We start from the raw sequence: 17,303 nt of genomic DNA, 5'->3' as shown, positions 1-17,303 counted from the left end.
TCTCTACCTAGGATACTAGGATACTCAATGAAATAATTATGTCAAAATAACGATAAACAAAGACGAATATAGTTAGGACCGAAACATGGGCGTTGATGACCTCAGGGTTTTGCGCCCTTAAGCCCCAGACAACAACAACAACAAGTTAGGACGAGGAAGACTCATCGACGTTTACCTATTCAGTCACGCACTCTTTAATGTCTCTATCGGGTGGGTTGGATTACAAGCGATTATAAGAACGAAAGCTGAATAAAAAAAAAATCGGTGAGCCTTCGTGATGTAAAGCATTAGGTCGAACAAGGAAGAATATTCTTAACTAGATCGTAAGCCAAGGGAACGCTCTTAAGAAAGTTTACAGCGACTTCGATACCTAATTGTAGTTTTTCTTCGCAATTACTGAATTATGTAAAATACTAAAACAAGAGAAAAATTATATTTAATTTCAGTAGTATTAAATAAATAAAAACTCCAATTATTTAAGAATGTTTAGCTGGAGTACCTCAAGGTTCAAATCTTTTTTTTTATTTCGGTATCTTAAAATACCCAGCCGGGTGACAGTCACTTTGCACAAAACGAGGAGGCCCCTCACCTCCGGACTTAAAATAGCTCCTTTTTAGAATGGATAGCTCATATATAACATTAAACATAACAGGTAACCTTAAAATACCAAAGCTCGTAAAAGGTAAGACCCAACACGAATTACTTTTCTTTTCACAGTAATACACCTATTAATTCACTTTTATTTCTGTTTTAGAGGGATCGGAAAAAAAGTCACTTTGGACACTATCGACAGTCGGTATTACCGAGTATTATGAATGAAATTACTAAAACTTTTTTTCCCAAAACAATAACATACTAATGATCAAAATTCTAAAAATTAAACAAACTGAAGAATTTTGTATGTTAAACTATAAAACCATTAAAAGATTATGTTTATTAAAGCTTCTTAAATAAAATACTTTTCTCTATCCCATTATTCCAGGAGTTCAATTAGGAAGGCCTGCCTTATTAATTAACCATTAATTGATTTTTTTTCCTATACAGTTAAAAAAAATATTTCACGAATAACCCTTTGTTTTTAGCAAAAATTCTTTTAAAATTTTCAGGTTTTTTTTAGGTAAACGCTTAATGCATCAGTAGTAACTAGGCAGCCAGAGAGTGGTGGTCTTAGGATTTAACAACATCCACTAACTGAGCTAAGTGATGTCGTTTGATATGGCCATTAAATATTTATCTATAGTAGAGGTGTTATCATAAACATCGAATAATACTGACTAGATTGACATATATACTTTCCAGTTTTACATATGTTTATCTTTATTTATTCCTGATGTGCATTATGTTCAGGTCAGTCCATGTATATAAAAACCACCAAATAAACCACCAGGATACACAGGATACAAACAACACAGGTCTCATGTTATCGTGCGGGGGATTCCTCATCTCTGTGCCCGTGGGCACCACTGAGCATTTTATAACCTGCACCAGCAATCACTATAGAACCTTTTTCAATTGCAGCAAATTTGTGAGTATTCAATAAAATCTTGTATACTTATTTTTTTTAAATATCTTATAATTAATTAATATCATATGATATTCTGTTTTACGTGACTTATTGCTGATTGGGAAGTTTTCAATATATATACTTTTTTTTTTTTAATGTCTCAGAATTATATGGTGATAAAAGCGATTTTTTCTACAATACATTAATATAAAACGTACAACGCCACTATGAAAATAAATCAATGTTAGTATAACTAAATTAAAATTATATTATTTTTAATATTAGTACGATATATCATAAAATAATCCATGACCTCCAAAATGCCATTGAACACCAAAACCTAACAATCCACATCCTCCTAGATTTGTCCAAAGCATTTGACACAATTGACTATAACATGCTTCTTACCACAGTACGAAATCTTCCTCTATCACACAGTACTTTGCGCTTTTTTTAATCTTTTCTTTCTGATAGTTCCCAGTAAGTAGTGGTTTCAGATAAACTTCCACCAATGACTCGATCCTTCACCTGTTGTGTCTCTCAGGATTCATTGCTATCCCCCCACCCTTTTTTGCAATTCTCTTCAGTGACCTTTTCCTCCTTATCCAACATTTGCAATAACATCTGTACGCGGATGATTCTCAAAGTTACGTTTCCTTCCCTCTTTCTGATCTTTCACTTGCCATGGAGGAACTTCAAAAAGATTTGCATCGAATTAGTCACTGAGCAAACAGAAAACATGCTAAAGTTGAATGCAGAGAAGATTAAGGCAATCATAATATGATTTAATCATATCCTTATGACTATTCCCCATATTTAAACCTTATTCCTAAACAAGGTAATACAACTCCATCCATCTGTTAAAAACCTTGGTGTCACCATAGACCAAATTCTTTCCTTGAAAAAACACATCTCCAATATTTCCCGCCGTACCTTTTCCACCCTAAAGCGTTTAAATTACGTAACCTATTTCCTTTTGGAACCCTTGTTTACTTCCTTAATATTTCCCCATTATGACTATTCTTCTGCGGTTTACTGGGGATCTCAAAGCTAAATTAAAACGGTAAATTAATTGCTTTGTAAGTTTCATCTTACCGGTTCCCAAAGATGCCTCATCACTCTATTTTATGAAAAGTTGAACAAATTTTTCAGAACTGGTTATAAATTCATGAAAATCGATTAATTTTAAAAGATATTAAAAATTTAAATTAAAATCTGTACAGATACAACCGATAAAGGGTCAGGGGCTCAGTACTTTGTAAGGAAGTACTATTAGTATGCCAACGGTTGTGCAAGGGGGTGATTTGACCTCTAGATTTTTGCGTAATTAAGGTTATCCAATTTATGAGGCTGGGTAGACCCTTGGAGGGCTCCAGAACTCACAAGGATGACTCATGACTACAGTGTCAGAAAACGTGTTTTACATAAAACAATTTTCTGCCCAGCCGGATTCGAACCCGGTTTTTGGAGTTAATATCATCGTGTCTCACCACAGTGCCACCGCACTCCATTAAAATATATAACCGATGATATTTTAAATATAACTAAATTATTTGAAAAAAGATCAAAAATCAAGTGTAGTTCTGACGCTTTATCTTCACTAATTTGAAAGGTTCTACGACTATATGTTCTTTTGGTAAAGATATTAAGAAAATAAACGTTTTTTCTTTTTTACTGAAGTTCAAACTCTCCTCACCAGGCAGGATTCAAACCTGTGTATTTTCAGTTATGTGGTAGGTAAGGTGACACCTCAACTCTCTCGGCAACAAAATGCCTTCTAATGAAGGATACTATCATGTCTCAATTTGTACATATGTAAACATTAATTATCTAAATTATGTTTGTTTCAAAGATATTGAAATTACATGTTTATCCAGTTGAATCTGCGGTTGTTCCCTATTAGTGCAGGGTCAATACAATGATTTCAAAATTTATGTTTTATATACACACATAAAAAGAGTTTTTTTTTTTAACTTTATTAGTTATTCCGAATCAATAATTATTTACTTTTCGGGAATTGGCAGCATAAAAAAGACAGGTCATCACTATCTGTATTGTAATTGAATAGATTTATGTTTGTGCTTATATTGTGAATAGTTAAAGTATTTTTTCAATTTATTTTATTTTTATTTTTTTAGTGATTAAGCCTTTTGTTATTCAGATGCACTTGGTCGTTTACTCATCGTATGCACGTAATAGGTATGTAGCATATGATTTCGCAACACATTACAGTTGACTGTAGCTCCCTCCTCCTCCCCTCCCCGCCAGTTTACGAATATTCCTCGTAAATTCATTTATATGCAAAAGAAGGAGATATATAAAAATACAATTGGAAAATACAATAATAGGAATTAAATAAAACTAATATGCCCATCGAAAACAACACTAGAGAAAATAGACACTTATACACTGAAATGGTCTAAACACTTAAAATTAAATAAATATACTGAAATGGTCTAAACACTTACAATTAAATAAAAATACTGAAATCGTCTAAACACTTAAAATTAAATAAATATACTGAAATGGTCTAAACACTTAAAATTAAATAAATATACTGAAATGGTCTAAACACTTAAAATTAAATAAATATACTGAAATGGTCTAAACACTTAAAATTAAATAAATATACTAAAATGGTCTAAACACTTAAAATTAAATAAATATACTGAAATTAAACATAATACAATACATATATAACATAAAAATGAATTATTAAAAATAAAAACAGTACCTATATAGTGAAATAACAAGAACACATTAAAATAAAAAACTATACTATATAATTAGAATACCTCGTATTACATTTATATGCTGGTTTGAAAAGGAAAATCTTGCCAAAAATATTTTTCGGTGCGAGGTGACAGCACATGATACTGCTGTTATACGAAGCTTCAATTTTTGAATAGGAACCGTCCGTTTCTTATTCGGTTACTTTAAGCTCTCAACAGTTACAACTTTATGCTCTCTAATTATTATCACTCTTACTGCTGCAGCTCTTTCCCTCATCAGGGGGGACCCGTACCCAGAGGTTGTGCCACTCCACTCCTTTATATTTTTCTATCTCAATTCTGTCCTTGATACTGTTCTATAACTTTCTTCGTACCAAACTATTGTTGATGATCTCATCATCACCAATCGCTGTACCTCGCTATTACCAATGACGTCCCCGCAGACCAAAAAACAATTTCTAAAGGGAAGGCCCCAGTAATGGTGTGCATTGAGTGGTTATATGCCACTAACGCCCATTCCATTGCATCAACGGTCCTAGAGTCCGAGTCCTTTTTCCATTTGGTATACCCGCAAATAGTCGTTGAAAGTACCCCTTTCAACTATACTAACTAGCCTTTCTATCCCTCCCCGACTCTTGGGATGCCCTGGGGGTGTTGAGGTCCCATACTATCTTCAGGGCTTGCATTTGTTTCTGATACTTGCATTATCCAATTCTTTGTAACTGTAGGACGAAATCCTGTCGGTCGCTCTATAATGTTGGAACCAAGTCCACAATGCTCGTAACACTGCTTCCGCCGATCTTTCTTGAAGTGCATGTGCATAATCAGTAGGTCCTCCGCTAACTTCGCCTCTATTCTCGCTCTAAGTCAAGTCACCACCTTTGAGAAAATGGTTCAACAACTATTTTTCGCCTCTGAAATTCCATTCCGCAGGTCCTGTGTGGTTGCTGAATTCATCCATTCCAGACCATTTGCATGCGCTGCAGCCAATCTCATCTTTTAATGCTTATTTCTTATTAATGGTTATTCAATTTAAAAATAAAATTCAAACTTAAGACCATTCCAGAACAATAAGATAATAAAATAAGGGGAAAGAGGTATTTGATATAACACACTAGATGGCTTGTTCACAACGAATGTTATTTTATTTTTAATTTTTGATTCCAAACCCCTATGTCAAAAGAATTTATTAAAATAAAACAATTATATAATACTAAAACATTGTTAAGCTGTTGTATGTCCTTGCACTAGCTGAGAGCTCCATCCTAAAGAATTTATGAGATTATATAATATTAACTGGTGCGTAAATTCAGTTCTGATATGTGTGATAAGTTGGGCACACCCTATTTCATTGCCAGGCACCAAAAACTAAAAGCTGAACAAACCCTAAAAAATAAATATTTTGTAACCAGTCTTTGTCACTGATGGGTTTCATTGGTTACAGTGATGTAGGTCCTGCCAGCGCACTGGAGAGAGTGATTGAAAGAGTGGATTGGTCAGAAATTTGAGGAAGTCAAAGAACTTGACATGCCTCCGACCAACGAACTCTGGTAGAGGAGGCCCCTCACCTCCGGACTCAAATAGTTGCTGAAAGGATAGCTCATATGTAAAATTAAATATAACAGGTAACCTTTAAATACCAAAGGTAGTAAAAGGTAAGACAACACGAATTACTTTTTCTTTCTACACAGTAATGCACTACTAACTCACATTTTATTTCTGTTTTAGAGGGTTCGGAAAAAAAAATAAATAAAAAAAAAAAAAAAAAAAAAAAAAGAACTCTGGTACTGTGAGTTCCAGGGGGAGACTAAAGCTGGCCCGGCAGAAGTCGCATAGGCTCTACCATCTCCTGAAGTCACAACAAATCTCACTGCGCCTGAAGCTACAAATATACCAGGCCATCATACGTCCAACGTTGCTCTATGGTGCACCACTCGTGAGAAACCTCTACAAAACGACACTGACCAAACTACAGTTTCCAGAACTCCCACCTGAGGCGAATAGTACGAGGAACTTCACTCCAGCGGGCCAGGAACAGAGAAATATGTGAACAACTCCCGACTGTGCCAGAATTCATAGGCCGTAGGCACATCAAATTCTTTGATGGGCTGCAAGCCTATGCCAATCCACTGTTCTGTGAAATCATCCCTCCACCAAGACCTGGGAGGTGGCAGAGCACTGTTCCCCTGGTCGATGTTCTCGCCTCGGGAGGGACTTCTGGCTCTACAGCCTGGAGTCATCACTTCATTAACGCCAGCCGGATTAGCCCCTCCCTATTCCTAGTCAGCTCAAGGCAAACACATGCCATCATCGATGACACCACCTTCAGCGGACCGGACAGCCTATCTCATACTGGCAAAACAAGATGTATTAGTTTGCCAACTTATATACATTCATTTTTTCATTTGTATTTATTTAATTGTTGTTATTATTTTTAATTCTAGGCTCAGAAAAAAAGGTACTGTGAGCTAGTCGAGGAGCTGATGAACTTCCGGAGGCAACTTAAACCGCAGAGAGAGCGCTGGTGTAGTTAGGAGGCGGTTTACTCTGTAAGATCGCCTTCTGACTGTTCTGGTTTTCTAGTAAAGCTTGGTGGAAAATTTGAGATGGCAGTTCAGCTTCACACTCAGATAAACCATGGAGTTTGAAGGGGAGATGATGGCGTCCAGTTTGACTGACTTTGGGAGAATCGATCGTTTATATTGCTGATGAGCGAACACGACGATTTGCTTTGCTGGGTTCATGGTGATGTTTAAATTACCCATCCGTTGAACAATCATTGCTATTTGAGACACTCAAGGCTTGGTAATTGGAATCTTCCATTTCTACATAAAAAAATAATAATAATAAAGAATAAAGAAAAATCAATTTGAAAAAATTTTAGTCTGGAAGTATATTCTCAGAAATTAATTAATTTGCTTTTGCGTTGTTACAAACCTCCAAACCAACGATTTATCGTTCTTTTTTATCAAATCAATTTTTATAAAATGCAAAATAAAATGATTTTTATTTTTATTGATTAATTTACAACTAAAAACAATAAAAAAAAGTGCAAAGAGTATTTGGTATACGGATTCTTTCGATATCTAGGGATACCAAGTTTAATTATGTTGATTAAACGATTTGTATAAAATTAAAAGATTTACCTTAGGGATGCAGAAAATCTAGGGCAATTGTGATACTGGAAAATGCCTTTGCTGTTGTGCTGATAAGCCAAAATATTCGATAAGCTGCAGTCCTCAGATGCCAACTACATTGTCGGTAGGCCACTGGCACAATGCTAACTATGATCGTGCCAGCCGGAAACAATATGGTCTACAGTACTTTATTAATGTTCCTTCTGCTGTAAATGCATGGCTATATTGTCATGCTAAAGACACATTCGAGCTTGTACACGTAATAATGATTATTAAACTGAGCAAAACGAGCAAAAAAAGCACTTAGAAGTGTTTCTACTTTTCCGAAACGCTCTGAAAAAATACTTGAAACTAGTTACTGGTTATCTTTATTACAGAAGCATGATTTTATAGTCGTAAATTAAATTTATTTTACATTTGGTATTTCATATCATTTTCGTCAGCACCTGTAAAATCAATGGAATAGGTATCATATGAACACGTTCTATATTAGTTTTTACAACATTATATTATAAAAAAAAAGATGGTGTATTATTTGAATTCATTACATCAGTAAATAACAAATAATATAATATCAGATGTATTTTTGGATTCATTTGCCTGGAAACTATCATTATTTACATTTTTTGTTTTATTTATTATTGGTCGATTAGAAAAATAGTTTATTATTTGAATTGATTATTTTATTTCTAATAGTAAATTATTAATAATATTGGTCGATTTATTTATTATTAGTTGATTTTAAAAAATATTTCATTATTTGAATTAACTATATTATTTAGCTGTCGAATATTATTTGTATTGGTACATTGTTCGATTAAAACGTATGTTATAATTTATTATATCAGAAAATAACAAATGTTTATCTTGGGACAATGTAACTTCAAACGAAGGTTTATTATTAAAACTATAAACTAAGACTAAGGTCTAATGCACTGTATATTCCGGTATACACACATACACGTATATTTCGTATAAACACATATGGTCTAAAGTTGTCGACAGCATATACTAGTTCTCTTTTTTTGTGCGTTGTATCAGCTTTCCGTATCCGGAACAGCTCCTAATGCACACTCGCTTGCATCCTTTGTTATTGTAAATTGCCGAGTAATATATCCAGAAAAGCAAGAACTAACTTCCGCTTCCGGTTTAGATTCCTCAAGCCGAAGATGACATAGTTTGATGCCAACCATTACAGGCCCATAAGTCTCCTGCCTCATTTCGCTAAGGTATACGAAAAGATGATCCTGAATTACCTTCGGGAATTCTGTGATGAACACTCCGTTATACCTTACGAGCAAACCTACTTTCAGGCTCACATGAGTACAGAATACCATCTGATGAAGCTCCAGAATGAGGTGAACTTCAGCTTCAATCGGAACCAAAGGAATTCGATTCTGTGTCTCACGGCATTTTATGTCGTACGCTCATAAACCTCGAATGTCTGGAGCAACTCTACGGTGTCATAGCATCATTCCTCGACAAAAGGACCATCTCTGTGCCAGTTTGAGATGAGCTTTCCTGTCCCATTCCACTAATATGCGGAGTGCTACAGGGAGCAGTTTCATCACCAGTACTGTTTTCAATCTATACCGCTGATGTGGTTGCTGAAAACTACAAATTAGCTACAGTAGCCCAATATGCCGACGAAATCGCCATCGACAGCAGCCTTATGAACCCCAAACATGCACTAGAGCGGGCTGGAGCAGTCTACAAGGAGAATGTTCAACGGCTGGGAGCTAAGACAGACTGCGTCGTGTTCGGTCATTAATAATATAAACGATCGACTCTCCCGAAGTCACTCAAGCTGGACGACACCATCATCTCCTCTTCAAACTCCATAGTCTATCTGGGTGTGATGCTGGACCAACATCTTAAATTCTCCACCCAACTTAACCAGAAAAAAAGAACAAGAAGCCTCCAGAACTACAATAGCTCCTCGATTTGCCCACAGTACCAGAGTTCATTGGTCGGAGGCATGTTAAATTGTTTGGCTCCCTCCAATCTATGACCAATCTACACTTTCAATCATTGACACCAGCGCTCCCTCTCGTGCGTTGGTAGGACCTACATCACCGTAGCCAATGAAACCCACAAGTGATAGAGAAACATATTTAGTTTTAGTGTTTGTTAAGTTTTAGTTAAGTGCCAGACAATGAAACGGGGTGTGTCCCTGTATGAGTAATGCTTTTAACTGAATGCCAGGCACACATTCACTTTTAGTTGGCTGGTTGGGTTTGAGTGGACTGTATATTAAAGAATAAGACATGATTAACTGAAATAAAATTCTATTATATAAGTTACAAGAAGTGTAGGAGGTGGCCAAAATAAAGCATTTATGGTTAAAAGGGTTAACGGTTGCCGTAGGTTGCCCAAAACCTCACAAAACTCAGACATAAACCACGAGCACAATTTAATTTTATAAAATCAGTCATTACTTAGAATGGAGCTCTGCTCTAGTAAAAGGAACTAGTGGATATCAACAGTATATTTATATTATATTTGTTTTATTTTATTTTTGGTTTATTAAATTTATTATTTAGGGGTTTGGGAAAAAAAACTAACTTCCGCTACAGCCTGTCCATGCACTGCCTGATATTTTCCACTATCGAACTGACGATCACCTTCTTGCTCTGCTTCAGTGGGTTATTAGTAGAACGAGATACTCGGCCATTTCTAGTACGAATCTTCTGTAATAATTTAATTCACCCAATATCCTTAGAATTTCCTTAACTTTTCTAGATTTAAACATCCCTCACTCCTTCGAAATTGTCTGGCCAAAAACATATATTTACTCCTGATCTAGCGTTGTCTTGTCCCCCGACAGTTTGAGCCCGAATTGGGCGAAACGGTGGTAGTCAATGCCTAACAGCAAGAATGACGCTAAACAGAACATCGAGCGAGTTTACGATAGCATTGTGAGCATCGGATACTGAAGAAGAAGTAGATGAGCCACGTAACCGAGGTAAGCAAAGGAGCAGAGTAAGTGGAAAAAGGAAGGCGGAAATCTGTGGAGAACATTGGCATTGAGGTGACCTCACATTGATAAATCATAACGTGAGTACGAAGAACGGCAGTCTGCCTATAATAGAGGTGCCAGGTAGACACTTGAGTTCCAACACAAGTGCCGGGAAGCCCTAGAGAATCAGGTATGCTAATGTAAATTAATCACCCTCGGGAGCTATTGTGAGGTAAAAGGGGAAGCGGAGATAGCATTGACCCATTGAGGATCTAATAGGTATAACCTAACATAGCATGCCTAGGGCATACCAGATAACCGTTTAGTGTGAACGGCTGAGGAAAGTAGCTCCCTGGGTTATGAATAACAAAAGAAAATGGAGGGTTAAGATAGGGAGAAAACGTACAAACATCATCGACATTAAAGGAGGGAGGGGGCACGAGTGGGACCAATCAATCAAACATAGGATTGCCAATAGAGGCATACGAGAACAATTTTTTTTTAATTTACTTGCTCGGGGTGCCGAAAACACTACCCATGAGATCACACTAAAGCATGACAGAGTGATGTAATTAAAAGAGAGGATATTGCCACAAATATTATACCACGACAGCAGGAAATAACTCGACAGTTTAAAGCGCCAGGAGCGAAATCTTCGATAGGGAACCTATGCCACATGCCTATGTAAAAAGATATGTCTTACATAGAACAATAATTAATTTAATTCATTTGTTGCCTTCTCATATGTCAGAAATATTACAATCATCAAATTATAATTATTAATGATAAATTAATTACATATAAGTACTGGGCCGTCCGTAGCTTAGTGGTTAGACGCACTCTTATCAAACTAAGATCTACTGGCGGTGCCGCTTCGAAACCGGTATGAGGCGTTGACTTTTTCATTGAGTGGACGGTCCCACAAAATGAAAAACTTGACCCCCGAAAAAAAAGTATTTAAAACATGTACATTTTTCTAATAAAAAAGGAAAGTCTGAGTTGGAACAAGCCGCACACCGTCTTCATGGTTTGTGCAAGGTTCGTAAGTACGCTGCTCTTTGAAAATTCACACATACCGGCGGACTTCGAAGTGATAAAAGGCCCCTAATGCACTAATATTAGAGTTCGTCATAATTGATACAACACGAGGAGGCCCCTCACCTCCGGACTTAAAATAGCTCCTTGAACGGATAGCTCATATGTAAAATTAAATATAACAGGTAACCTTAAAATACCAAAGGTAGTAAAAGGTGAGACACAACACGAATTACTTTTCTTTTTTCACAGTCATGCACTTACTAATTCACTTTTTATTTCTGTTTTAGAGGGTTCGAAAAAAAAATCGTCTAATTTAATGACAATATGCTGTACAGAATCGTTTCATTTATCTTTGATTAAATAAGGTAGAATTTAAAAAAAATTATTTTACATTAACTAAGTTCTCTTATCCTCCTCCCCCACATCATCAAGCTTAGAGGATCAAGACGACAAGTCAGTTCAGACTTCTCAGGCCCTGCATTGACTACTGAGGTGGAACTAGAATATATCACTCTTTAGGTTGTGTTGTATTGCAGGAGAAGAAAGCTTAACAAGAACTACCACTTCGTCAAATATGAACTATCACTCACGAAATACTAAAAAAACTTTATTGGTATAATACAAACAAGAATGTTTACATAACAACTGCTACTGAGCTAATGACACGTACTGTAATGCTAGCTAGACTAAGTAGGGAGACATATATATACTGGTGGGGGATTAGTGCTGATGCTACCTTAAATTTGGTGGTGGTCCGGGGATAACTCCTCCCAACCGAAGAATGAAGCTTCCTAGCGAATGATTGGATGAGAAAGTGCCCAAGGGTTGAAGGGTTGTGGCTGTGGAACTTCTGCTGTTGGTTTGTTGATGTTAAAGATTTTCCTAATTTGAGAATACTTGAGGTATATATGATACAAGAATAAATAGTGTACAATAATTGAGAAAATTATTTGCAATATTGCAGGTATATACATATGATGATCCCATGATAAGCTATCTAATTCTAAATTGGAAGTTTCTATATATGCTAAATTATGAAAAGATATATTGGAATGAGTATAACTAAAGATTTCATATGAATATGACATAGGTAATATACTAATATCCTTATTTCTAGTAATATTTACAAAAGAGTCATTATTTCCTAATTTTAGTACACAACTTTTAGGTATAGGAATAGGTAATGCAGTATTAGGTTGTGGGTATAAAACATTTTGGTTATATAAAATATATACATCAATATCTTCTATATATCTAATAAAAGGTTCTTCATTATTAATAGTAGTAGTTTTACAAGAGGTAATATTATTTTTGATAACTTGATTAATACAAGAGTTTTTATTTTGTAACACATTTGTACAATAATAATATGTTTTGATATAAGTACAATTTCCGGTAAAAGCTTGGTTGTAAGAAAATAAAATTAAGTGATTGGGTACAACTGTTGTTTCAAGATTGTTTTGGTTTACTGATGGAACTGATAACAAGTACAATGTTGAAAGTTTTCTACTTTCTTTTGAGATTGATAAAATATAGTGAATTCAATCGTGCACAGTCTACGTTAATTGAACTATAACGGGTCATAAAAGAGGAAAATCCGTCTATTAGTTTAGAAACCAATGTAAATATTGCGGTTCGAACGTTTAATGAAACATTAAATAAAAACCTAAAATTAACCCCAAATGAAATTACCTTCTGAAAAATTATTGATCCAGACCGGAATGAACAAATAATTAAGGAAAATCTGGTACAAAAATATCATGATAAATTAAATGTAATTCATAAATTAGCTCATAGACAAATTTCGGATGAAAAAGAAAAACGTACCCAACGCTTAAATCAAAATCGAGAAGAACCACCCGAAATACGCGACGAAGCTTACATAAAACGACGTGTTAGAACAAAAAGATGAAAACTTCTATAAGCCAGTCTATACCTTTGTAGATAAAAACAAAATAGTGCATGCACATAGTAACAACGTAAGGAGACCTAGAAAGGATCGTGAGAAGACATGTGTTTTGCTTACAGATGATATTGGACCAGTTGTTGATCTGGACACTGCTCATAGTGACTCCGACGGTAGCTTATCAACTAACTGACGTGACACATTCTGGAGGTTTAATGACGTTTAAGCTCGCTGACTCTTTTGTCTTAGAAGAATACGACACAGTAATTAACTATTAACTTACATTTCTTTAATTTAATTGACAATATACAAACTATTAAACAGGGTTTAATACATTTCCCAGCTAAAGAATCTATTTATAACTTGACACTTAAAAAAAATCTGTACTTAGAAGATAAAATCGAATCTTTAACGTCACATAACAGAAATAAACGAGGACTTATTAATGGTCTCGGTACTGCTATCAAATGGTTAACTGGTAATATGGATGCTTCCGATAAGGAAAGGTATGATAACATTATTGAAAATCTTGAACATAACGAAGATACTATACAAAACAACTTAATTAACGAACTCACAATCAACAAGAAAATGATTTCCAAATTTAATGAAGATATACAAATCATAAATAATAACAATAAAAAATTAAACGAAGTCATAACACAAACTGACAAAAACAAATACAAAATACACTTAGAAGAACTCTATTCAATTATAAATGATATAACAATTCGAATTCTAGATATAGAAAATTCTCTGGAGATGTGTAGACTTGGCATACCACATGCTGACATTATTAAACATACAGACCTACAACAAAAATATATAAGTAAAGATTTGGAAACTTTGTGGTTAACTAGCAAAATCCACTGTGCTATAAGAAATGGTACAATTCACTATATTTTATCAATCTCAAAAGAAAGTGCACGATTTAGTATCCCTAAAGAATTAGAGTTATTTGAAACTGTATAGTGGCATATGATTCCTAAACTTTCTAGTAAATTTTGAATTAAGGCATTTTTGTATTCTCTACCCAGGTCCATCGTGATTTGTATCGGAGGGGGATATAAAGAAAAATATTGTGTTAATACTTGATGGATGTTAGTGGCATTATTTGTCCGAATGACTTGAGCATATAGTCGTTTAAAGAATGTATCTATAATTGTAATGATAAATTTTCGCTCATAATGCAAAGTGTCTATCATTAAATATTCAAAAGTTCTTTCCGGAGTAGGGGTGATTTGGAATTTTGTTTTTATTGGTTTTCTCTTATATTTAGTTTTTGCACATGTACGACATTTGTTAATAAAGGCAGCTATTTCGTCTTTCATGCGAGGAAAGTAATAATATCTTTTTAGTTTCTCATATGTTTCCATAATCCCGCGATGGTATGATTTACCGGTGTGATAATTTTCAATAAGTTCGAGTTGTTGAGTTTTATCCAGTATGTCTATTAATTTAGTTTTATATCTTTTAATTCTAACTGTTGGGCATTTAGCTTCAATGAAGTCTGAAATTTTGTTAAATATTCCCTCATAGTCATCTTTAACTGTTTCCACGTTGGGTTCGCAGTAAATACCATATGTTCCATTTGGCTTAATAATTTCTAGCAATTTTTGTTCTAAGTCGTTTTTCCATGGGTAAGCCGTTTCTATCTTATACCGAAATTTACCGAAAGGTTTTTCAATTTGCAATTCTTCATTACCACGAGTTATAAAAATTTGATATTTTTCCACGTTTATCGGTCGGTCAGTTACAATAAAAATTTGATTATGACTACTGTCCTGGGAGTGTTGAGTGGCAAGGCTTTCCGCGTCATTGAGAACTTCGTGTTCTGGGGCTTCAGGTAATGCGTTTTCTAAATCGTTAATTAGTTTTTGATATTCTGAAGCGTTGGGGGAGAGTAATGGCTCATCATTGTTAATCAGATTTTCAATATCAACATCCATATCTTCAACGCCATTAAGTTCATAAATTTTGGTATTATTTTCAATTTTAACTCGGCTTAGTGCGTCCGCGACGTGATTTGTCCGTCCTTCTACGTATTTAATGTCAAAACTAAATTCATTTAATAAGAAAATCCATTTCATTATACGGGTATTATTATTTTTCATGGAAAATATCCAAAGGAGAGGTTTGTGGTCAGTTTGTATAGTAAAATGCTGGCCATATAAATAAGGTTTAAAATGTTTACAGGCGTAAACTATTGCAAATAATTCTTTTTCTATTGTGGAATATCGAGATTCAGTACTGGATAAAGTTTTAGAAGCAAAGGCTATAGGGTGATCTCTGCCTTCAGAGATTTGGGAAAGTACTGCGCCAACTGCGATATTACTGGAGTCAGTTGTTAAAATCATGGGTTTAGAAAAATCAGGGTAAATTAATATAGGAGAATTAAGAAGTTGAGATTTTAGATTATGAAATGCTTCACTATAACATTCAGGATTTATTATATTATCTGATTTGCGTAAGCACGAAGTTAATGGTTGAGCTATACGAGCATAGTTTTGAATAAATTTTTGATAATAACCAGTTAGGCCGAGAAACTGCTTAATTTCTTTTTCCGATCTGGGGAGAGGAAATTTTTCTACAGCTTCAAGTTTGCGGGGGTCCGTTTTAATTCCGTCAGGTGTTAATATGTAACCTAAAAATGGTAATTCTGAATGAAAAAATTCGGTTTTGTCTAGCTGAATAGATAAATTATGTTGATGCAATTTGGAAAGTACGGTATCTAAATGCCGAAAATGGTCTTCTTTTGATTTTGAAAAAACTATGTCATCAATATAAACAAGTACATTTGATGTATTAGCTAACAAAGAATTCATTGCTCGTGAAAAGTTAGAGGGGCATTACATAGGCCAAAGGGCATGCGAGTAAATTCATAGTGTCCCGTGTCTGTCGAAAATGCTGTTTTAGCAATAGAATTTTCGTCCATTTCGATTTGATGGAACCCTGAAGCTAAATCAATGGTTGTGAAAAATTTTGATCCGTTTAGTTGGTTTAAAAGATCTTCAATATTTGGAAGCGGAAATTTATCTGGTATGGTTTCTGAATTTAATTTTCTGTAGTCAATGACGACTCGAATTTTACGTTTACCGCTTGCGTCAGGTTTTTTTGGTACCACCCATATTGGGCTATTGTATGGTGAGTTACTTTCTCGTATTATTCCATTATTTAATAAAGTTTTTATTTCTTGATTTACATCATCCTCAAATTGTTGGGGGTATCTGTAATTTCGCGTATAAATAGGTCTGTCAGTTTTTAAGGGGATCGAATGTTTTAATAAGTTTGTTTTTCTTAATTTGCCATCTTCTGTTTTTATAATTCGCGGATATTTCTTAAGTAACTTTGTAACTGATACTTGGTCTTCATTATTTAAATGGGATACTCTAATTAATTCTTTTATATTTAATGTATTTAATTCATTTTCTATTTTATCTTTACTTTGTTTAACTTTATTATCTTTTATTTTTATATCACTGCTTATTATTTTTTCATGTTTATCCATTGATTGATCTATTTTTATTATTTTTCCATTCTAAATTTTATTCTTTATTTCTTTAACGATATCATCTTTTATTTTTTTGCCATTACGTATTATATTTTCTTTATTATTCGTTAATTGGTTTAATTTTATTATTTTTCCATTTAATTCATTTTCAATTTTATTCTTTATTTCATTAACAATATCATCTTTTTTGCCATTGCTTATTATATTTTCATTATTATCCGTTGATTTATCTAATTTTATTATTTTTCCATTTTATTCTTTATTTCATTAACAATATCATATTTTTTGCCATTGCTTATTATATTTTCATTATTATCCGTTGATTTATCTAATTTTATTATTTTTCCATTGCGAATGCATACATTTTTTATAATTAGGTCGTCGTTTTCCTAAAGATTCATTTTTATACCTATAGCTCGTATGGTTCCTTTACCGAGCAATATATCAAATTTATCATTAAAATCAAAAAATTTACATTTAATTAATAATTCACTGTCTAACCCTAGTCTGGGCGCG

At 34.2% G+C, this 17,303-nt stretch overlaps 1 long non-coding RNA gene across 2 annotated transcripts in view; it reads right to left on the bottom strand.

Moving 5' to 3' along the window:
• Nucleotides 1-17,303, bottom strand: part of LOC136796649 (uncharacterized) — a 43,086-nt gene that overhangs the window by 3,099 nt on the left and 22,684 nt on the right. The window contains exon 1 of one of the 2 annotated variants that reach the window (XR_010844407.1): nt 7,383-7,806. The exons of the other annotated variant lie outside the window; for it this stretch is intronic. This is a non-coding gene — a long non-coding RNA (uncharacterized lncRNA). Of the gene's footprint in view, nt 1-7,382; nt 7,807-17,303 lie in introns of those variants that run through there. 2 annotated transcript variants of the gene reach the window in all.

Source organism: Halyomorpha halys, unplaced genomic scaffold (assembly GCF_000696795.3).
Source record: "Halyomorpha halys isolate HHAL.00 unplaced genomic scaffold, Hhal_1.1 Scaffold1115.1, whole genome shotgun sequence".
In the NCBI taxonomy this organism is placed as follows: domain Eukaryota; kingdom Metazoa; phylum Arthropoda; class Insecta; order Hemiptera; family Pentatomidae; genus Halyomorpha; species Halyomorpha halys.
Note: the sequence above shows the minus strand (reverse complement) of the source record. Positions and strands in the feature narration are given on the sequence as shown.